Source organism: Mustelus asterias, chromosome 7, assembly GCF_964213995.1.
Source record: "Mustelus asterias chromosome 7, sMusAst1.hap1.1, whole genome shotgun sequence".
Taxonomy (NCBI): domain Eukaryota; kingdom Metazoa; phylum Chordata; class Chondrichthyes; order Carcharhiniformes; family Triakidae; genus Mustelus; species Mustelus asterias.
Window position 1 is genome coordinate 21,866,296 of NC_135807.1, and position 21,962 is coordinate 21,888,257.

Below are 21,962 nucleotides of genomic sequence, written 5' to 3' on the forward strand. Positions count from 1 at the left end.
AATGGAAATTCAAGATTCTGCCAGCGATCCACTGGAGATCATGCAATATGAGCCAGGATTTACCAAAAGGGATAAGATTATTCAACATGGAATGCCCTGTGGTGCAAAGGGGCAGTAACAATTTGCATCAATATTGCACCATTTAACATAATAATATGTCTCAAGATTCTTCATAGGATAGATTAAAGAAAGTTTGGTTTTGAGTCAGAGGTTTACAGCATGGAAACAGACCCTTCAGCCCAACTTGTCCATGCCGCCCTTTTCTTTTTAAACCCCAAGCTAATCTCAACTGCCCGCATTTGGCCCATACCCCTCTATACCCATCTTACCCATGTAACTGCGTAAACGCTTTTTAAAAAGACAAAATTGTACCCGCCTCTATTACTACCTCTGGCAGCTTGTCCAGACACTCAGCATCCTCTGAAAAAAATTGCCCCTCTGGACACTTTTGTATCTCTCCCCTCTCACCTTAAACCTATGCCCTCTAGTTTTAGACTCCCCTACTTTTGGGAAAAGATATTGACTATCTAGCTGATCTGTGCCCCTCATTTTATAGACCTCTATAAGCTCACCCCTCAGCCTCCTACGCTCCAGAGAAAAAAGTCCCAGTCTATCCAGCCCCTCCTTATAACCCAAACCATCAAGTCCCGGTAGCATCCTAGTAAATCTTTTCTGCACTCTTTCTAGTTTAATAATATCCTTTCTATAATAGGGTGACCAGAACGGCACACAGTATTCCAGGTGTGGCCTTACCAATGTCTTGTACAACTTCAACAAGACGTCCCAACTCCAATGTTCTGACCGATGAAACCAAGCATGCCGAATGCCTTCTTCACCACCCTGTCCACCTGTGATTCCACTTTCAAGGAGCTATGAACATCTACCCCTAGATCTCTTTGTTCTGTAACTCTCCCCAACACCCTACCATTAACTGAGTAAGTGCTGCCCTGGTTCAATCTACCAAAATGCATCACCTCGCATTTGTCCAAATTAAACTCCATCTGCCATTCATCAGCCCACTGGCCCAATTGATCAAGATCCCATTGCAATCGGAGATAACTTTTCTCATTGTCCACTATGCCACTAATCTTGGTGTCATCTGCAAACTTACTAAAATATATCACCAAAATATATTAGGAGAGGTTATCAAAAGCATGGCCAGATAAGCAAAAGTATAGCAAAAAAGTAGGTTGAGGACAGAAGGCAGGCTGGCTGAATGCTTGTTGTATGACTATAGCAACATAAAACAGGCCCAGAGAGAGTGCTCGAGTTAGGGACTGGAAAGTGAGATTTAGCATACCCTTTAATTGGTCCCTCAACTCAGCCAATTTTGTGTGAGCTAAAACACACAAGTACTTGTATTACTACAGGGTTGTTTGGCTTTTGAGTTGTGGACTAATGAACTCTGTATCCCAGGTCTCTTCACTCCAAAGCTGTCCTCTACCCTGCCAGTGATATGAACCTTTGACTCCCTGATTTGGCTTATGTCTTAATGGATATCCTGAGGCTTCTGTCTGTGTTCCTGCCTGTGACCATGAGATGGCAAGAGGTTAAAGGTGGAGAGAAGAAAGAGGACCAATTCTCACTGTCCAAATTGGGCAGCATGGTGGCACAGCAGTTAGCACTGCTGCCTCACAGCACCAGGGACCCGGGTTCAATTCCTGCCTCAGGTGACTGTCCGTGTAGAGTTTGCACATTTCTCCCAGTGCCTGTGTGGGTTTAGTCTGGGTGCACCGGTTTCCTCCCAATCCAAAAATGTGCAGATTAGGTGGATTGGTTGTGCAAAATTGCCCCTTAGTGTTAGGGGGACCAGCAGGGTAAATATGGGGTTATAGGGTTAGGGCCTGGATGGGATTGCTGTTGGTGCAGACCTGATGGGCTGAATGGCCTCCTCCTGCACTGTAGAGATTCTATGATAACCTCAGTGACAAGAGATGAAATTGCATGGGTTCTTTTTCTCCACCTCCAGGGCCCTGTACTTGGGTTTGTCTGGATCTATGGGAAGTAGAGGAAATGAGATTAGAATGGTGGAACATGTTCTTCCTAGCCAACTGTAAAATGTAATTTGCTGATTACGCCAATCCAGGAAATTCAGCCAATCTGTGGTTTTACAATTATTGCTTTATTCTCCAAAGAATATTGTGACCTGCTTTACTGATGACAGTACCTCAAACTGTCACCTTTTCACATGTGACTTTAAACAGTGTTTTTTTTCCCAAACAGGAAGGCTTTACAGCCCAATCCAATGCTTTCCCTGCCAGGAGTCTGCACCTGTATTTTCCATGCTTTTCCAGTAACCATTTTCTGTACGTTCAGACTCCTTTAGGAAGAACAAACTTGGAATCGATTAGCATTAGGTTGACACTGTAGTTCAATATTGAGGGTGCACTACACTGTTGGAGAGACATTAAACAGATGTCCCACCTATCAGGGAGATGTAAAAGACTCCATGGCACAATTTCAAAGAAGTGGGTGGTGAATGCCTGGAATACATTGCCTGAGGAGGTCGTGTAAGCTGATTCTATAACAATGTTCAAAAGGCACCTGGATAGATATATGAATAGGCAGGAAAGAGAGGGATATGGGCCACGTAGAGGCAAGAAAATATTAGATTAGAGAGGCATCTGTGTCGGCACAGACTTGGTGGGCTGAAGGGCCTGTTCCTGGGCTGTATTGTTCTTTGTTCCAAGAGCAGGGGAGTTACCTCCTGTGAACTGATGAAGCATTCATCCCTCAAATCAACCAGAGTAAAACAGACTGATGATTACATTGCTGTTTGCAGGGGTCTTGCTGCTTCCCCTACATTCCAATGCTTCTACACTTCAAAAGCACTTAATTGGCTGTAAAGCACATGGAAATGCCCTGCGTTAGTGAAAGGCACGATATAAATGCTAGTCATTTTTCTTTCAAATTAGAAACATTGAATCATAGAATGATTACAGCACAAAAGGCCAGTTAGCTCATCCTTTCCATGCTGGCTCTCTAAAAGTCACCTAGTCCCAGTCCGGTGCATTTTCTCCCATAGTCCTGAAATTCTTTCAGGTCATTAGAGGTGAATTTAAATGTTTCCATCTGATTATTTCTCTTAAATAACAGTACAATGGTTTGAGTATACTTTCACTCCATATGTTACTTTCTTCATGATAGCAGCGCATCAGGCTCATTCTGTGTAATACAAAAGCTGGAAATGATCAATTGTATCACTTTTTCAGCATCACAGGGGGGCAAAAAAAGGTGATTTTTATCCAAGCCACATTATAAAACACCACAGGCAATTGCCTAATCTTCAGGTTGCATGACATGCAGGAAAGTATATGTAAACATTTATGGGACTGCAAATAATCCGAAACACCACATGTCAGTATTGGTGTACATGCCCAAAGTTGTTGAGTCTGTAAGGCCACAGTGGCAAAAGAGAAAAGAGTTGTATCAGCTTATTTCACCCTCAGTGTTATAAATGAGGCATAATAACCACATCAGCAAGATTTGCTATTTTAAAGAAATTACTGAGAACTAATTCTCTCAGGGCTTAGTAATGCAACTCAACTCAAGGGACAAACTGATATCTCTAAAACTGCATCAAGGAAAGCACTGGACGAGTGAGAAGGAGCAGATTGCCCCCCCTGTCAATGATAATAGCAGGGAAGGCACAAAGAAAATTGTGCATTATCCATGAGGTTTCATGTTCGTTTTCAAGACTCTTCTGTTCTTGATACAAAGGCAAAACACCAACCGCTGTCCGATTCGAAAGTTCTTTATTCTTCTTACATATGCAAGCTGGCAAGCCTTTGTGATGTAACCTCCACTCAGTGCTGGGAGTCAGGTAGCAAAGGCGTGCTGAATAATGGGGAAGTCCCCCTTTATGTATTTTTAACAATTCTCATAATCACATGCGGTTTGACACAATATAGCTGATCACAAGACACCCTTTGTTCTAGTCAGGTTAACTACATCCAAGGTCGTAATATGGTTATGTTGAAAGAGAACTGTTAATGGGTAATCTCGTTAATCACAGATGTCTTAAGCTTGTCATTTCGAATTCAACTCACAGCAGCATGCGATATTTAACCCCATAATATCTCATTCCCTCCTTTTATCATTTCAGGATAATTTAAACCTTTAGAGAGCAGCTCGAGTCCTGCTCCAGGCCAGGCATCGACAAACACATTGTAGCGAGAGCAGTAATAAGCAAACCACCAGAATAATGATTCCCAAATGCATTAGCATTTCTCCCCAGTCCCCAAAGAGGTTACCAAAGGGTCACCAGCCAGGGGGATTGTAGCCCTTAAAGTTCTACCCCTTGGTTCTAATTTTGTCAGCCGTCTTTTTAATATGCTGAGCTAGATCAGTGATATTGGTCGGAGGAGTCTGGAATGATGTACAGCACTCAGAGCCTGTTACGGCGCAGGTGCCTCCGGTAGCCACCAACAAGCAATCTAAAGCCATTCGATTTTGGAGTGCCACCGTCCGTATAGCTACGACTTCAGCTGAAACTTCGGAGATAGCGGTGCTCACATCCTTTACTCCATCCGCAGTATCATTAGCTATTTTCTCAAGAGCAGATGCCATACTGATCAGCTCTTGAGCCGCCTTTGCTGTCCCATAGGCAGGAAAGGCTATCATCCAAAATCGTTCAGCTTCAGTTATGGCCCGTTTAGATCTCAACAGGTGTATCTTGGGGTGGAGATGTAGGGAGTCATAATGTCGGACATAGGGGACCACATATGCTAGATAGCAAGATCCAGACCAGTCCCAGGGACGCCAAGGATAGGCGTCATCTCCACAGACAAAATAGGTGCCATTGTACGCTACCATGTCGTTTAATAGAACTGGGTCGAGTTGGAATGGAGCTCCCACAGTAGTCCAAAATGATTTGGCTGTAGGGCAATGGACTTTAGACCTTAGCTTTACCATACTACTACTGGGACTGGTGACATTAAACTGCTGAATGCAGTAGCTACAGCCAATGGATTTGGTTCCCTTTCTTATCAGGCAGATGGATCCCCTTTGTTGATTGTTTACAACGAAGTGGGGTGGAGAGTCAGACCTATTATAGTTGGGCTGGTAATGTTTCTTAAAAGTCGATGAAGTACGTCCCCCGCCTTCTTCATTGTAGAGACATCACTGCTGATGTCAATTAGCCAATTTCCTCCTGCGGTCCGGGCCCCTTTTCTTATTCCGTCTTGATACAAAATCCACTCTATCATTTCCTTGGTTTTGAGAGAAATAGGAAACAGGGGGATCCCCTCTTTGGCCTGTGGTGGTATGTGTGAGCAGACTCAACACCTGCTTACATTAAACTTTACAGCATACTCATAAGACATGTACAAAAAGGTGTTAAAGTGAAATTGTCCATTAGTCAGTCCATCTTTCAGGCTTCCTTTCTGCTGTTCCGGTTGTCCTTGTGCCAGGAAAATAGCTGAAAGGCTGAAGACGGTGAAGATAAACTTCATGATTTATTAGTGGATGTTGGTGTCCACCGTTTACAGTCACCCAGATGTATCCAGCGAGGTTGTCCTTGAACCTTGATTGCAGTTGGAGTCTGGAGGAGAACTTGGAACGGTCCTTTTCACTGTGGCCCAAGTTTGGGTCGATCCCAGTTTATTAGCACGAGGTCTCCTATCTGTGGTCCAGGGAAGTAGTCCTGTGGGTCAGAATCTTGATCCGGTGTTCGTGGGGTTGACCCAAAGGCGCACTGTACCTGTGAATGAAGAAACTCTAAAGACGAGGTTAGCTGTCGAAAGTACTTCTGCATTTCGTCTCCCATAACATGTAAATCTATCTGGGTGGGCAGGCTTGTATTTGCATGATGTGGAGATGCCGGCGTTGGACTGGGGTAAACACAGTAAGAAGTTTAACAACACCAGGTTAAAGTCCAACAGGTTTATTTGGTAGCAAAAGCCACACAAGCTTTCGAGGCTCTAAGCCCCTTCTTCAGGTGAGTGGGAATTCTGTTCACAGAATTCTTGTGAACAGAATTCCCACTCACCTGAAGAAGGGGCTTAGAGCCTCGAAAGCTTGTGTGGCTTTTGCTACCAAATAAACCTGTTGGACTTTAACCTGGTGTTGTTAAACTTCTTATTGTATTTGCATCCCAGGGCGTCCTGCTTGGTTTATCATAGATTATCTCCGCAGCCGATAGTCCAGTGGTAGAGTGGGGTGTTATTCTCATGTGGTAGAGGGCCAAGGGTAAGACTTTTAACCAATTTAGACCGGTTTCAGATGTTAGCTTGGCTAGCTTAGCTTTAAGGGCCCCATTGGCTCTTTCCACTATCCCTGCTGCCTGAGGATGGTAGGCACAGTGGAACTGCTGCTGAATGTGTAATATGTCACACAGTTCCTTATTAATTTTCCCTACGAAATGTCCGAGCTAATCTGTTGGGGCACACCAAATCTCGGTATTATTTCTGTCAATAACAACTTTTCTACAGTCGAGGCCTTGTTATTTGTAGTTGGGAAAGGCTCTATCCATCTACTGAACACATCAACAATTACAAGACAATACTTATTACACTGCGCACGCAGTAATTCGATAAAATCCAACTGAATACAATCAAATGGGCCACCCGACAAGGGTGTTTTCCCCGGCGAGCACTTTATATCTTGGCCAATGTTATTTTGTTGGCAGGTTAAGCATGATGCTATGTGAGACTGAGCAGCCTCGGCCAGTCGGGGGTGCCACCAGGTATGAAGCAATATTCCACTCATTCCTCCTTTCCCAGAGTATCAGAGTGTAGGCAATCAATCAAGGCAGTAATGCATCCGGAATACAAACTTGGCCTGCTGGAGTGAGCCACAGGCCTTTTGACGCAGAATGCGAACATTCATGCATCTTCCAAAAATCGTGTTCAGAAGCAGGGGCGTCCCCCTGCAAGCACTGAATAGTGACTATATCTGGCATGCCCTGTGTGTTCAAAGAAGGCGAGCGATTTATCGCCTGCTTATTCATGGAGGGCATGATGTTAGTTTGGGCTGTTGCAGCCTTTTTGGCAGCATAGTCAGCCCTGGCATTACCCCTGGTCACTGCCGAGTCATCGGCGGCACATTTAATAATGCCCAGTTGTTTAGGGAGTAGGATGGCTTGGAGAAGATTGCGAACATAAGGAAAGTTTTGGAGGGAGTCCCGGAAGAGGTAAAGAAACCTCTTTGGGCCCATAATTGGCCGAAATAGTGGGTGACCCCGAAAGCATAACGGGAGTCGGTATAAATGTTTGCGGATTTGTTCACAGCGAGGATGCAGGCGCGGGTGAGGGCAAATAGTGTGGTCTTTTGGGCGGAGATGGAAGGTTCGAATGTGGCCACTTCCAGGGCGGTAGTATCGTTTACAACTGAGTAGCCAGAAATGGGTCTCCCAGAGGGGGGAGAGGGAGGAACTGCCATCAACAACCATGGTACGGTCAGGGGAAGGGAGGGGAAAGTCTGTAAGATCCGGACGAGGGGAGGTTAGAAAATGATTTCTAAGTAAACAATCATGTGGGGGCTCCGGGAGTTCGTCTGGAGGAGCGGTCAGGAATGTGGCAGGATTAATAGCGGAGCAGAAGGAGAACGTCAAGAGTGGGTTATTAAGGAGTGCAACTTCGTAACGACTTAACCGAGCCTGGGTTAGATGCTGAGTCTGATGGGAGGTAAGAAGGGCCACCACGGCATGTGAGGTAAAAATGGTGAGGGGCTGGTGGAGGGTAATATTAGCAGCTGCTGTCACCAAAGAATAGATTGCCAGGAGGACCTGTGAGCAAGGGGAAAGACCTAGGGCAATGGGATCTAAACAAGTGGAATAGTATGCAACGGGCCGTCGGCGGTCCCCATGAGTCTGGGTCAGGATTCCAGTGGCACATCCTTCCATGACATTAACGTAAAGCTGGAAGGGCCTATCATATAATGGCCTTCCCAGAGCTGGGGCCGCGGCAAGGGCGGTCTTTAGTTCCCCAAAAGCTGTCTGTTGCTCCTCTGAAAGGGCAAAGGTTTTTGGAGCCTTGCAGGAGGCAAGCAGAGTCAGGGGTTTGGTTAAGTAACATTGAGCAGCCATTGTCGGCAATAGTTAACCAGGCTTAAAAAGGCCCTCATTTGCTTAGGAGTGGTGGGCAGAGGAGTCACGAGGATAGGCGAAATGCGTTCTAGAGTAAGGGAGTGCTCTGAGGCACTGAGAAGGGTCCCTAGGAATTGGACCTGCCGTTGCGTACGTTTAACCTTTGCGACCGGGACGACATATCCCCAAGAGTGGAGTGCATTCAGGAGCCTATTTGTGTCTGCAATGTTGGCAGATTCTGTCGGACTGGCCAAAAGCAAGTCACCGACATATTGGATTAAACTGTACTATAGCGACTAGCCATTTACCGTGCATTACAATCCGATCAAACGCATTTAGTCGACGGACGCATTTGGATTTTAAATGATAATCACAAGTCCTTTGCAAAAGTAGTGACAGGAAAATTAAGCTCTTCATGTGAGCCAACCAAAGTATTACCTACAGAACAACAAGGCAGTGAAAGATGCACCTAGACACTGCGCACTCTTAACATTTTTGTACAAATTCTAATACAAATAGTTTAATTTTTTTAGTGAAGGGAACTTCAGTGATCATGTCAGTGAGAGACCTAACTTTTTTTTTAAATAGGTAATTTTATTATTGATCCTGATTGGCAGATTAATTTATTCCCAAAAACATCAGTTCCTTTTAGGATAAATTTAATCCCTTGCAGCTTTCACCTCACTCCCTGATGTAACTTTATTATTGGAATCGGAAGGGGGAAATACAACTGCCACAAATTTATCACGCAATTAATTGTACATAAAAGTATGAAAGGAGTGTTTACTGACTTTGAAAAGTGCTGAATAACCAAGGTGGGACAAGCACGAGTCTATAAGAAGGGTGCATCTGTTCCCTCTTTGCCCTCAATATGGAGATGTTGAAAATTAAATTTTTGGGAAAATATTTGTTGCACAATGAGGCCAAATAGGGATTTGTTTGCAGTCCCTGCATGCAAAAGTAATTCATTGTACCTGGAGCACCTTGAAATATTTCTGTAGCAATGTCATTAAGTGCTGCGCAAATGCAAGTTTTTGGTAACTGTTTGGTTGGGTTGGATTTGGGGAGCGGTCGGAGCGCTAGGTTACCTTCTCCAATCCTCCTCCTCCTGTTGTTCATCAGTATTGGTATTTTGGAACAACATTGGCATGCCAGATATGTCAGGAGGTACCTCCGGTTTTTTTTTTCCTTTGTTCGGCCTGCCACTCTAATCCTTTTTCTCGGTCTCGTCTCTCCCTTTCCAACCTCTCTTGTTCTGCTCTATCTTTTGTCCTTCTCATACTTCTCACATTCCCACTTCAACATTTCCCAAGCTTTGGGTTTCCCTTCATCATCGCATTCACTGACCCCTCTCCTACGTGCATTATCCTCCCAGCTAGCCAGCTTTGATTTTTCGGTTAGTTCATCGGCTTTCTTTCTCCATAACAACATTAAAACTTTCCATTTACTTTGCGTATTACATTTCCAAATAGCCTCCTCTGCTTTAATACACTTATCCAAATCCCAGGTTCCCCCTAATGGCTAATTCGCCTTTCCCAACTTTTTGTTTAAACACCCTGACAAGCGTCTGAGTCGCTCCCCTTCCTTTGGGTTTTCATGACACATTTTATATAAAAGGGGTCCTATCCCCTGACTTATCCAAAGTTTGACCCATTGTTAGAAGACTTTGACCACTTCTGCTTCACGATCTTCAGTGTCCTGTTGTCCCAATGCCCACTTCAGAGTCCGGACCTTCACGTGGGGGATTTCCCCTCTTAACAACCGGTCTAAGGCTGGGCGTTTGAGACAGGCACTTCCTTTCGATCGGCACAAGTAGTCACATTTCCAACTTTACCTACCTAATTCCCACCCTTTTTTATGTCTGAGGACTCGAACCTCAAATTCTACTGACCTCGGGACTCAAACCCCGGTCAACCGGGGGACTCAAAACCTCCCAGTTTTGATATACCAAAGTCCTGGGGACTCTAACCTCCAGGTACGTGTGGGGGACTTGAACCTCCGTTATGTTACTGAATAAACCTGGGGACTCGAACCACCCGGTGTAGGACTAGTCAGTGTTCAAGGATGCAAGTTGTCTCTGGGTTCCGTCAATACAGGGCCTCGGGGGAATGAGGGGTCAACTGAGTATTAGTTCAGTGAGAGAGACCAAGGTTAATCTTACCTTGTGGGCCCGTCCGTCTCATGTCACCGACACCCAGACGATCGCTTATTCACTCCACCTCAGAGGACATCTGTATATGTTGGAACCCTGCTCTGCAGCGCCAATGTTTATATTCGTTTTCGAGACTCTTCCATCCTTGATACAAAGGCAAAACACCAACCGCTGTCCGATTCGAAAGTTCTTTATTCTTCTTACATATGCAAGCTGGCAAGCCTTTGCGATGTAACCTCCACTCAGTTCTGGGAGTCAGGTAGCAAAGGCGTGCTGAATAATGGGACAGTCCCCCTTTATGTATTTTTACAATTCTCATAATCACATGCGGTTTGACACAATATAGCCTTTGTTCTAGTCAGGTTAACTACATCTAAGGTCGTAATATGGTTATGTTGAAAGAAAGAGAACTGTTAATGGGTAATCTCATTAATCACAGATGTCTTAAGCTTGTCATTTCGAATTCAACTCACAGCAGCATGCGATATTTAACCTCATAATATCTCAGAGGCAGCTCTATTAAGAAACCTTATTGAATCTTGCTGATCAGTGATATGGAGGAGGAATTGCTAGCTTGAAATCATTACGCATCTTCTTCTAACTGGTACACAAAGAGACAATATCCTATTTAACTACATATTTGTTTTTAGTAAATGGGCAGGTCGTCGAGCTCAAATAAAAAGTCTGTTCATCTCAGCAAATCCAGAGTAGAATTTTTCCGTATAGGTTTGCTTTTTGCCCCCTTCAGATTTCTTTTTAACCTATAAGACATTGGTCAGTTACCTTTCCCTTTGTGAATAAAAGAGGCTAACAAAAGGATAAAGGAGGACAGAATTACACATTAGAAAGTCTTTGTTTTCAGCTGGATCAGAACGGTCCAAGTCAGCGTTGAAGGGCCTAAAATCCAGTCTGTGGAATTTTAATGTTTTGTAAAATTATATGTATGGTACATACAGACACCAAAATACATGTCATAAAACAAACCATCAAAATCAGATGGCTTCAAACCACAACAGGAAAAAACTCCGTGCCAACGATGTACTCTGCCTGGAATGACGTTTTAGTGCCAACTTACAATTACATCAATAGGAAACAAGTACATATCCCATGAAAGTGAGCGAGTGCTGCTGCCTCCGGAAAGTTTAATAACCAAAGGAGACATTTAATGTGGATGCCTCACCCAACAAAATGTAAATATTGCTGCTGGAGGCAAAGGTAGCTGAAATGCCTTGGCCCATAACCCACAAACTGGCAATACAGTTTTGGGGTCGCCAACTTTGTAGAAAAATTTAAGAACAAACGGACATGCATATTCCAGTCACTATGAAATCTACCCCAAATTACCAACAGCAGTTTCCACACCACTTGGAACCGAGGCACAATTGATTCATGACCAAATAACATACCATTAGAGTGGTAAATACTGACTCAACTAAAAGTAAACAGACATCTTTTTAGAATCAATAACACAAACAGTTGCTTTGAACTCTGAAGCAGACCTGGATAAAATGAATGTGCTTTTCTTATTCTGATAGACTTACTTCTCTTTACAACCAGATCAATCTCAATTAAAGCCTTCTGTGACAATGATGGTGGTTAGGGAGGGGAGAAATATAACTGAAAATCTCACTTCTGATTATCAAATTACCTCCTGATCTACCATTTAAATTATATGTTGCATTTTAAAAATGTGCATGCTCATCTTGAAGGTCAATGACTGACTGCCAAACAACTGTTGACCAATCACTGTGCTTAAAATTAATATTGGGAGTTTGAACTGATGAAACCCATAATTGCCACGAGAGATCAGACTTAAAATCGGAATACACCCAGCAATAAAACTAATTGAAAGTATCAAATAACTTTTGTTGCAAGGCTAGAGCGAGTTAGAAGGAGCGAGGGGCACAGGGGAATGGAAAGAGGAGAAATGAATGGGTTTTGTGACAAAAGGTGAAGAGGAAAAAAAGTGGAGGGAAATGATTGCCATCTGCTGTATCCAAATTAATCAGTCTCTGAAGATATATATACACTTGAGCTCAGGATGGAGCCAAATTCAGAGGCTGGACCAGATAGGGCTGGGAGGACGTATACTTCCCTGGTAATGGTAATGACTCACCTGAAGAAGGGGCTTGGGGCTCCGAAAGCTTGTGTGGCCTTTGCTACCAAATAAACCTGTTGGACCTTAACCTGGTGTTGTTAAACTTCTTACAATGGTAATGACAGCAGAACACCTTTCATGATTTTGTCTCTCACATTAAATTTAAACATATTACTTACTGGTCAGCCTGGGATTTGGACTCCATTCCTGGGTTACCAGTCCCAATACATTTGCAGTAAGCATGGTTGAACACATCATAACTAATGGGGACAAAATAATGTTTTGCAGAGTGCTCATCATAAACAGGTTCTACGGCAAATCTTGCAAGTTAAAAACAAGGAGGGTACGGCCACTTAGCTTTCATTTGCCTGCTTAAAGTTAATTTTGATTTCCTTTCCATGTACAGAAGGAGCAATCAAAATATATGTTATTCACACTATGAAAACATTCACAATGCAGTTCAAAAGTACTGCTAATTGTTAATCTGTCTATCTTGGGTAGCTTGCTGCTGTGATTACTCTGTTTATATCCCAACTGCCTACATTAATTCCTGGTCAGCAGAAGCTGGGGGACTAGCTGCACAAATCCGTCAGAGTTTAGAAATAGACATTTAGAAAGCTTTAAAACAAAGATATTTAGATAGATGGTTGGGTTTATTGGAAAAAAAAGCATTGCAGCAGGTGCCAAATTCCAACGACAATACAAACAATAATTCATAAGTTATAAACAACTAAATAAAAATAAAGTACATGTAATTATGAACATTTTATTTTACAAGTAATTACTATACATTGTAGGGTCCCTTCACTTAAATACTGAAGCAGTCCATATCCAAATGCAGACCTGGACAATATCCAGGCTTAGGCCGAGAAGTGGCAAGTAATATTCACACCACACAAGTGCCAGACAATGACCATCTCTAACAAAAGCATCTAACCGTTGCCCCTTGACATTTGATAGCATTACTGAATCCCCACTATCAAAATCCTGGGAATTACTGACCAAAAACTGAACTGGACTAACCATAAAAATACTGTGGCTACCAAATAGACATGATGTGGAGATGCCTGCGTTGGACTGGGGTAAACACAGTAAGAAGTTTAACAACACCAGGTTAAAGTCCAACAGGTTTATTTGGTAGCAAAAGCCACACATAACCGAAAGCTTGTGTGGCTTTTGCTACCAAATAGGTCAGAGGGTAGGAATACTGTGGTGAGTAACTCGCCTCCTGTCTCCCCACAGTCTGTTCACCATCTATAAGGCGCAAGTCAGGGGTGTGATGGAATAGCCTCCAATTGCCTGGGTGAATGCAGCTCCAAGAACACTCAAAGAAGCCCAACACCATCCACGACAAAGCAGCCTGCTTGATTGCTGTCCCTTCCACAAACATTCAATCCTTCCATAACCGAACAGTGGTAGCCGTGTGTACCATCTTCAAGATGCACTGCAGGAACTCACCAAGTTTCCTTAGGCAGCATCTTCCAAACCCACGACCATCTCGAAGGACAAAAGCAGCAGATACCTGAAAAACAACTACTTGGAGGTTCCCCTTCAAGTCATCATCCTGACTTGGACATCTATCATGTTCCTTCACTGATGCTGGATCAAAATCCTGGAATTCCCTCCCTACACCTCAGGGACTATAGCAATTCAAAGCGGCAGCTCCCCCACCACCTTCTGAAGGGCAATAAATGCTGGCCTAGCCAGCAATGCCCACATCCCAGAAATGAACATAAAAGAAATATCTGCCTCTTTTGTCCTCTTCTCATGGAGTTTTGTTTGATAATGTTCCTGCGAAGCAACCTGGGATGAGTTTTTGCATCAGATGCAAGTTGTGTGTGAGCTACAATTTCTCCCTCAAAAAAATTAACTGATCATTTATCTGACGTTTGTGAAATATTCCTGGATTTAACCTACATTTGCCTGGTTGCTACTGGGGACTAAACCTCTGAATATGAAGCGCTCTGGATGACCTGAGGAGATGATAATACAGTACGTCAGTGAATATTTTACTTTCTGCCCAAAGTAATTAGTATGCAATTTTATCAGTTTGTTTTGAAGGCAGCGCCTTAGACCAGAGTTTGGTAAATCAGGAATAATCCTTTTCTGAATTCACTTAGTGAAAACAATATGCAGCTTTACTCTTGATAATACAAATCTATCGAATGCTTTGACTTTTAAATCAAACACTACAACAGCTGTGTAGTTCCATGTGATTTAATGATCCAATGAAAGCTGTTTAAATACAAGTTTACATAATCGCTGTTCTGACCTTTCACCACCAAAGCATTCCTGAGACTGAGATTAAAAAGGGACTGTGAATTCTATGGGCATATTTTAGAAGCAGCTGAAGCCAAGTAAATGTGTCATATCACAGCAGTAAAAAGATAAGAAAATAAGAGTGATACTTTAAATGACATCAAACTAGGATAGCAAAAAGACAAACAAACAGCCTTGTGCATATCATTTTGACCCAACTTTTGCTCATTGGAAATATAGCAGTGTCTATGACAATGGGCAAATTATACTGACAGACTTCTTAAAGTGTTAACTTAAAATACAATTTTCAAATAATGTACCCCTGTTTTGGGTCCAGTTCTCAATACAAGATAATTTAGAAATGCAATGCACGCTATGTCTTCTATTGTTGAAGCAACTGCGAGGAGCATTTAAAGGTCATGATGTTGCATCAAACACAATTTTGAAAATATTTGAGAAGACTACAGCTTTTGGTGTGAGCACATATCTCCATGACCTTTAACACACATCACCATCAATACTGCCAAAATTCTTTCAAAGTACGCTAAGCATATTGATTCACCCATTATGATATCTTAGATATATTATGCAATTCCTCTGGCCAAAAGAGGAGAAATGAAGTGATATGGGAACATGCAGTTAGGACGACTGCCTCAGTGGTGGATAAATGACAAAACCGATTTGTTAGTTGGACTTGCCGGCCTGTTTGGGTGTTGGAATTTTTATGCAAATTCTATATTTAAAAACTATTTCATAACAGGTGTCACAATAGGCTACTTTTTAAGAAAGAGACACAATCCGGTGGGATTGGCAGCAGATCTTGAGTTGGAAAAGGAACTGTTGCATTCCTATAGTTAGATGATTGTTATGAACGTTAGTGTTTGCGCATGGAGACCAGTTACTTGTGCTGCCCTGAAAAAAGGTGGCGTAACAATTAGCGCTGTTTGGAAACTGGATGGAGCTGTCAAAGAATTATCTGCAGATTTGCCAATGACAAAGATTTGCATGACTGTCAAGATCTTGGATGAGAAAAATCAATTACAAATCAGGTCTAGATGTATTGGGGAAATTGCCTGTATCTCGAGATGTCAATTAGTATAGATAAAATTAATGTTATGCAAATGAATAGGGTTAATGGAAAGTGTCTGGATACCATTCAGTGTTCCCAGCTAAAAACTGTTGAAAAGGGAAACGACCTACCCTGTTATAGTAAGTGGTTCACAACCAGTGCTTCAAAGCTGTGCCAAAAGTAAACAAGAGTTTCTGAATGTTTTGCTAGAAAAATCCAATGCAAAACAAAAACGCAAGTACTGTCTTTTTATAAGACCTTGATTAGGTCTCATCTAGAATAATGGAAACAGGGCGGGCCATAAATTTTTGTTCCATCATGGGTGAGGTGCGCTCTGGAAAAGGTTGAGTGGCCACAAGATAATTTTTAAAATGCTTCCACGTGATTTAGAAATTGCTAGCAGGGTCACATTCCTTGAATGAAAATCCATTAGTTACATATACTTTGATTGAAATCTTTAAACTAATGAAGGAACTGATGCTGAGTACATTGACTCCACTATTTGAATAAGATATAGGTATGAATATCTAGAGGACATGCATACAAGTTATGTAACAGAACTGGGTTAAGTTTCAGGAGAACATTTCCAGTAATAGTCATGTTTGGAGCAAGTTACTGTCCCCTTTGACCAGTGCGAATTCACTGGGGTTTAAATCCATTCATGGCCTCACCCTGCCTCTATCCAGCCTGCAAAGCCTCTATTTGTCCACTCAACTGCCTTCACCCAATCATTGGCAACAAGACATTCAGCTCACTTCGTTTGGTTCAAGGACTAGCATTGGAAGAATACTCCTTACACCTCCAGAAAACACTTAAGAAACCTCAGAATGCCATCTCCTAATACATCTCATTTCCATAATCCCAAACCAAGCAATTTATGCGGTCTGACGCAACAAGACTGCAAAGTTAGGCACAAATCATGGAAAGCCTATTGCATGATTGAATTCATCACCAATTCAGTTAATCTTCCAAAACAAAATTGTGTTCTGACCCTCAAAACTATTTAAGCAGTATCAATTTCATATCATCCAATGCTATTTAACTTTGGTCAGTTACATTTTATAAGTAATATTCCCACGATCCCAACATAACTGGAACCTTGGTCCCTTAAAAGTAGTAAAATAACAAAGCTAAAAACATATCGCAAGGCACAAATTAACTTTCTTCTTTTAAAAAAAAACTGAGTTCAACCCACATGACTGAATATACTGATGGGAATCTACCTAACACATTATTGCTGTATGGAAAACGATCTAGAAGGTGTAACTGGGGTGATCAGTAAGTTTGCGGATGACACGAAAATGGCTGGACTTGCAGATAGTGAGGAACATTGTCAGAGGCTACAGAAGGATATAGATAGGCTGGAAATTTGGGCAAAGAACTGGCAGATGGAGTTCAATCCTGGTAAATGCGAAGTGATGCATTTTGGTAGAACTAATGTTGGGGGGAGCAATACGATAAATGGCAGAACCATAAAGGGTGTAGATACGCAGAGGGACCTGGGTGTGCAAGTCCACAGATCCTTGAAGGTGACGTCACAGGTGGAGAAGGTAGTGAATAAGGCATATGGCATACTTGCCTTTATAGGATGGGGCATAGAGCATAAAAGTTGGGGTCTGATGTTGCAGTTGTATAGAACGTTGGTTCGGCCGCATTTGGAATACTGCGCCCAGTTCTGGTCGCCACACTACCGGAAGGACGTGGAGGCTTTAGAGAGAGTGCAGAGGAGGTTTACCAGGATGTTGCCTGGTATGGAAGGGCTTAGTTATGAGGAGAGATTGGGTAAACTGGGGTTATTCTCACTGGAAAGACGGAGGATGAGGGGTGACCTAATAGAGGTGTATAAAATTATGAAAGGCATAGATAGGGTGAACGGTGGGAAGCTTTTTCCCAGATCGGTGGTGATGTTCACGAGGGGTCATTGGTTCAAGGTGAAGGGGGGGAGGTTTAACATGGATATCAGAAGGACGTATTTTACACAGAGGGTGGTGGGGGCCTGGAATGCGCTGCTGGGCAAGGTGGTGGAGACGGACACACTGGGAACGTTTAAGACTTATCTAGATAGCCAGATGAACGGAGTGGGAATGGAGGGATACAAAAGAATGGTCTAGTTTGGACCAGGGAGCGGCGCGGGCTTGGAGGGCCAAAGGGCCTGTTCCTGTGCTGTATTGTTCTTTGAAATATTTAGTCACACTTCCCAATAATTTCTTCTTTGCCTCAGCCACCATTTTTCTGATCAGTAGATCTATCCCAGTGAAGTAGTGTAAACAATATGCCACACATGTTCAACTCTGCATTCACTGGACTTAGAGTGAAGATAGGCTCCACACCAAGGGGAATGACAAGGTGGAAGACAGTCAGGGTTTTACTAATGACAAAGGCAAGGCTGGAGGCCAGACTGCGCTTGAACATTTCACTACATTTTCATTTACAACAGAATTACTGCCAATTCAAAATTGAACCTTAAGCTGGGTCATACAACTTTTACAATGCATAATATTGTGAGAAATGCAGCATTACTTATCCACAATGCCCAGTTAAAACAAAAGAAAGAATGTGATAAACCAAGCATGCAGAAACCCATCTGCCAATTGTCAAGGGTCTGCTTATGGACCACCACATGCTTGTAGCACACACCTCCAACCTGTTCACCAAATACACTTTACAGTAAGGTAGATTTTGGATTTTAAAAAATATATAAACAGTCACCAATTACAGTAAATGAAGCAAATTCAGCTGTAATACTGTATTCAACTATAAATACTTCACTTCTCCCCTCCTAACATAAAAAAAATTGGCACACACTTCAACTTGGAGGGTGAACAGATGACCTTCTCCCAGGGCCTTTGCCAATTCCACTGTGCAACAAGTCACTGTTCCACTCGGTAACGAGCCAGTACAATGATCTACTGACCCATCTAAAAATCTGATAGAATATATTTTGAAATTTAAAACGAGCGATAGAAGTATAAGGCTCTGGAGACAACAAAGTGATCTTCAAATCGGCCACTTCCATAATTCTCACAAGCAACTACAATTTTTCAGCACACGGTATAAATGATTCTCAATAAAAACGAAATACAAAATCTATACATTTCCATTTAAACATTAAGATTGCCAATGTTGAGTATTTGAAAGGAAACTGTCTGGCCAGAGGATAAAACTTTAGCATTTTTCTTTAAAATATGCGAAAACCTTTTATCTCTGAATCCAAGCAACTAGTCTAAGATTTAAAGGTCAGAACAGCTGACTCATACTCACCTGTGATGTACACCACACCAGCAAAGCAAGTAAACACAAAACAATAGGGTAGAAAACCCAGCTCATTACATGTGAGGATACTTTTCCCCTTCCTATCTCTAAAAACATTAAAGGGCAAAAAAAAAGCCAAAATGAATTATGAAATCAAACTGCAAATATTCCCTCCACATAAGATTCAGGAGACACTTATATCACAGAATGTAAAAGTAACACATCACAACGGCATTGACAGACATCCCAACATTCACAATGGTGAAGTTTTAAAAAACATTTTTATTCCTTTCTCAGAGTTACAAAACCATTGCGCAGAGTGGGCAAGCTCTTAATCCATCTCTGTGCTTGCTCCAAAAATAAATTCAAATTGAATCCAATTCATGGTCCCCACAAAAAGAGACATACTAAATCCAAGCTTACAAGAACAGGCATTGCACCTGATCTCACATTTGATCTTAGCTAAAAGGCCTTCAACGAAGGTGAAGCAATTGCTTTTTTAAAAATGTTTTACTCCATCCCTAACATTACAGAGCCAATGCTCAAATGGATGGATCTACCATATATTAAGCTGATCTTTTTCTACACCCTATTGGTAACTGCAAGACTCCTTCACTTCCCTCCACGTACTCTAAACTGTATGTTTTGTCTGTATAGTGCTCAGGCAACAATATTTTTCAGTTATCTCAATACACGTGACAATAATAAATCAAATCAAACCCAAATCCATTCCTTGCTTGCTCCAAAAACCAAATTCAAACTCCAACTGAACCCAATTCAAAGTCCCAACAAAGACAAACAAGATGCAAGCTGACAAGCTGAGGCATTGCACCCCATCTTGGGCTTGATCTTACCCAGAAGGCCAAGAAGCGATAAAGTTGTTGCTGGAGACAACAGCTGTAACTAAAGTTCTGAGGCTTAAGGGGAATTTTAGGTCCTTAAAATGCTTTTGATTGGGCACAAACCCTTCAAAGTGTTTAAACATATAAATGACATTAACAAATATTATAAAAATGCAGAGTTCAGACATGTAGGAAAGAGGTGGAAAAGTTGCATTGCATTAAATCTTCAGACTCAAATCGACCGCTACGAAAAATAGCCTTCTTCCCACATTACTTTCAGTGATTATACTTCTTTTCAGGAAAGTTCTTCATTGGCTACAAAGTGCTTGGGACTTCCTGGAAGACGTCATATAAATACAAGTGTTTTTGAGCTACAGCATAACCTTTTTTTTGCGAGAGCACAGGCCTCTCTAGATTTCCTTCAGACCCCAGATGCAGCATTTAGAACAGAATGCATTTGGAATTTTTTTTTTAAAGGGAGAGATTGTAACACTGCACAAATGCAGGGGAGGTTAGAAAAAAAATCATTAATCTCATTTGATTCGAAGAGCTTAAAAGCATGAGAGAGGGAGGGAAAGAGAAAGACACACAAAGGAAAGAAGATTTGGTTCGCCAAGAGACAAAAAAAGGAAAAGGAGATGATTTGACCATCCAAAAAGAAACACAAAGGAAAGATGATCTGGCTATCCAAAGAGAAACACAAAGGAAAGATGACTTAGTTACCCAGAAGAGACACAAAAGAAAGAAGATTTGGTTCTCCAAAAGAGACACAAAGGAAAGATGATTTAGTTACCCAAAAGAGACACAAAGGAAAGATGATTTAGTTAGCCAGAAGAGAGACTAAGGAAAGAAGATGTGGTTATCCAAAAAGAGGCACAAAGGAAATGAGTAGCAGCCACATACTCAAGATGGGGGATCTCAGAGAAAGAGAGGTGAAAGCACCGGCTTCCTTGACTTGTTTGAGACAGAGAGTGCATGATCCACAAAGATAATTCCTGACTGGGTAAAATGTATTGAACATTGCAGCCGCCCTGCGGGGAGGTGTTGCTGTGTGTGTGTGTTTTCACAATGTTTCTCCAGCACAATTAAAGACAATGGTGGCGGGGGGAGGGTTTCAGTTACTCACTGCGCGACGCCTGTTCATTTAAAGCCCGGGCAGTATAGCTGCTGGCAGTAGTTGCTGAGCTGAGGGCCGAGCTCCCGGTACTGAGTGAGTGAGTGTGCCTCTCTCCCTCCCCCAGCCCCGCTGTTACCATGTGTTCCAGCCGCCGTCGCTAAGGGACGTCAGCGTCGGGTCACAGGTCAACACTGAGGGGAACAAAAATAATCAAAAATCAAATTAAACGCCGCGCCTTTATTCTGGTTTCCTTTTCAAATTGTAACACGCCGGTGGAATTAATCGAGACTCTTTCCTTTTTTTAAAAAAAAGTAAAATATAAACTACCCCTCCCCCCCATGGAGAAATGGCGGCTTTATTGCCACCCATACCTCATTTCCGGTTCTCTATATTTCCCGCCAGTCTGCCTCTCCAGCCTGCTGATTGGGTCTTAAATCACAGGGTTCAATGTGCTGATTGGTTCTTAAATGATGTGGAGATGCCGGCGTTGGACTGGGGTAAACACAGTAAGAAGTCTCACAACACCAGGTTAAAGTCCAACTGGTTTATTTGGTAGCAAAAGCCACTAGCTTTCAGAGCGCTGCTCCTTCGTCAGGTGAGTGGGATTTCAGTTCACAAACAGAGCATATAAAGACACAAACTCAATTTACAAAATAATGGTTGGAATGTGAGTCTTTACAGGTAATCAAGTCTTAAAGGTACAGACAATGTGAATGGAGAGAGGGTTAAGCACAGGTTAAAGAGATGTGTATTGTCTCCAGCCAGAACAGTTAGTGAGATTTTGCAAGCCCAGGCAATTCATGGGGGTTACAGATAGTGTGACATGAACCCAAGATCCCGGTTGAGGCCGTCTTCATGTGTGCGGAACTTGGCTATCAGTCTCTGCTCAGCGACTCTGCGTTGTCGTGTGTCGTGAAGGCCACCTTGGAGAATGCTCACCCGAAGATCAGAGGACGAATGCCCGTGACCGCTGAAGTGTTTCCCAACAGGAAGAGAACACTCTTGCCTGGTGATTGTGGAGTGGTGTTCATTCATCCGTTGTCGTAGTGTCTGCATGATCTCCCCAATGTACCATGCCTCAGGACATCCTTTCCTGCAGCGTATCAGGTAGACAATGTTGGCCAAGTTGCAAGAGTAGGTACTGTGT

The 21,962-nt window shown here is 42.5% G+C and overlaps 1 protein-coding gene across 1 annotated transcript in view; it reads right to left on the reverse strand.

The window, feature by feature from the left end:
* The window catches only part of LOC144495596 (protein tyrosine phosphatase type IVA 3-like), a 132,801-nt gene extending 111,827 nt beyond the window's left edge, over positions 1–20,974 (reverse strand). Inside the window, exon 1 of the mRNA XM_078215739.1 lies at positions 20,825–20,974. The gene's annotated coding sequence lies outside the window, so the exon portion shown is untranslated. The remainder of the gene's footprint in view (positions 1–20,824) is intronic.
* Positions 20,975–21,962: the final 988 nt, after the last annotated feature.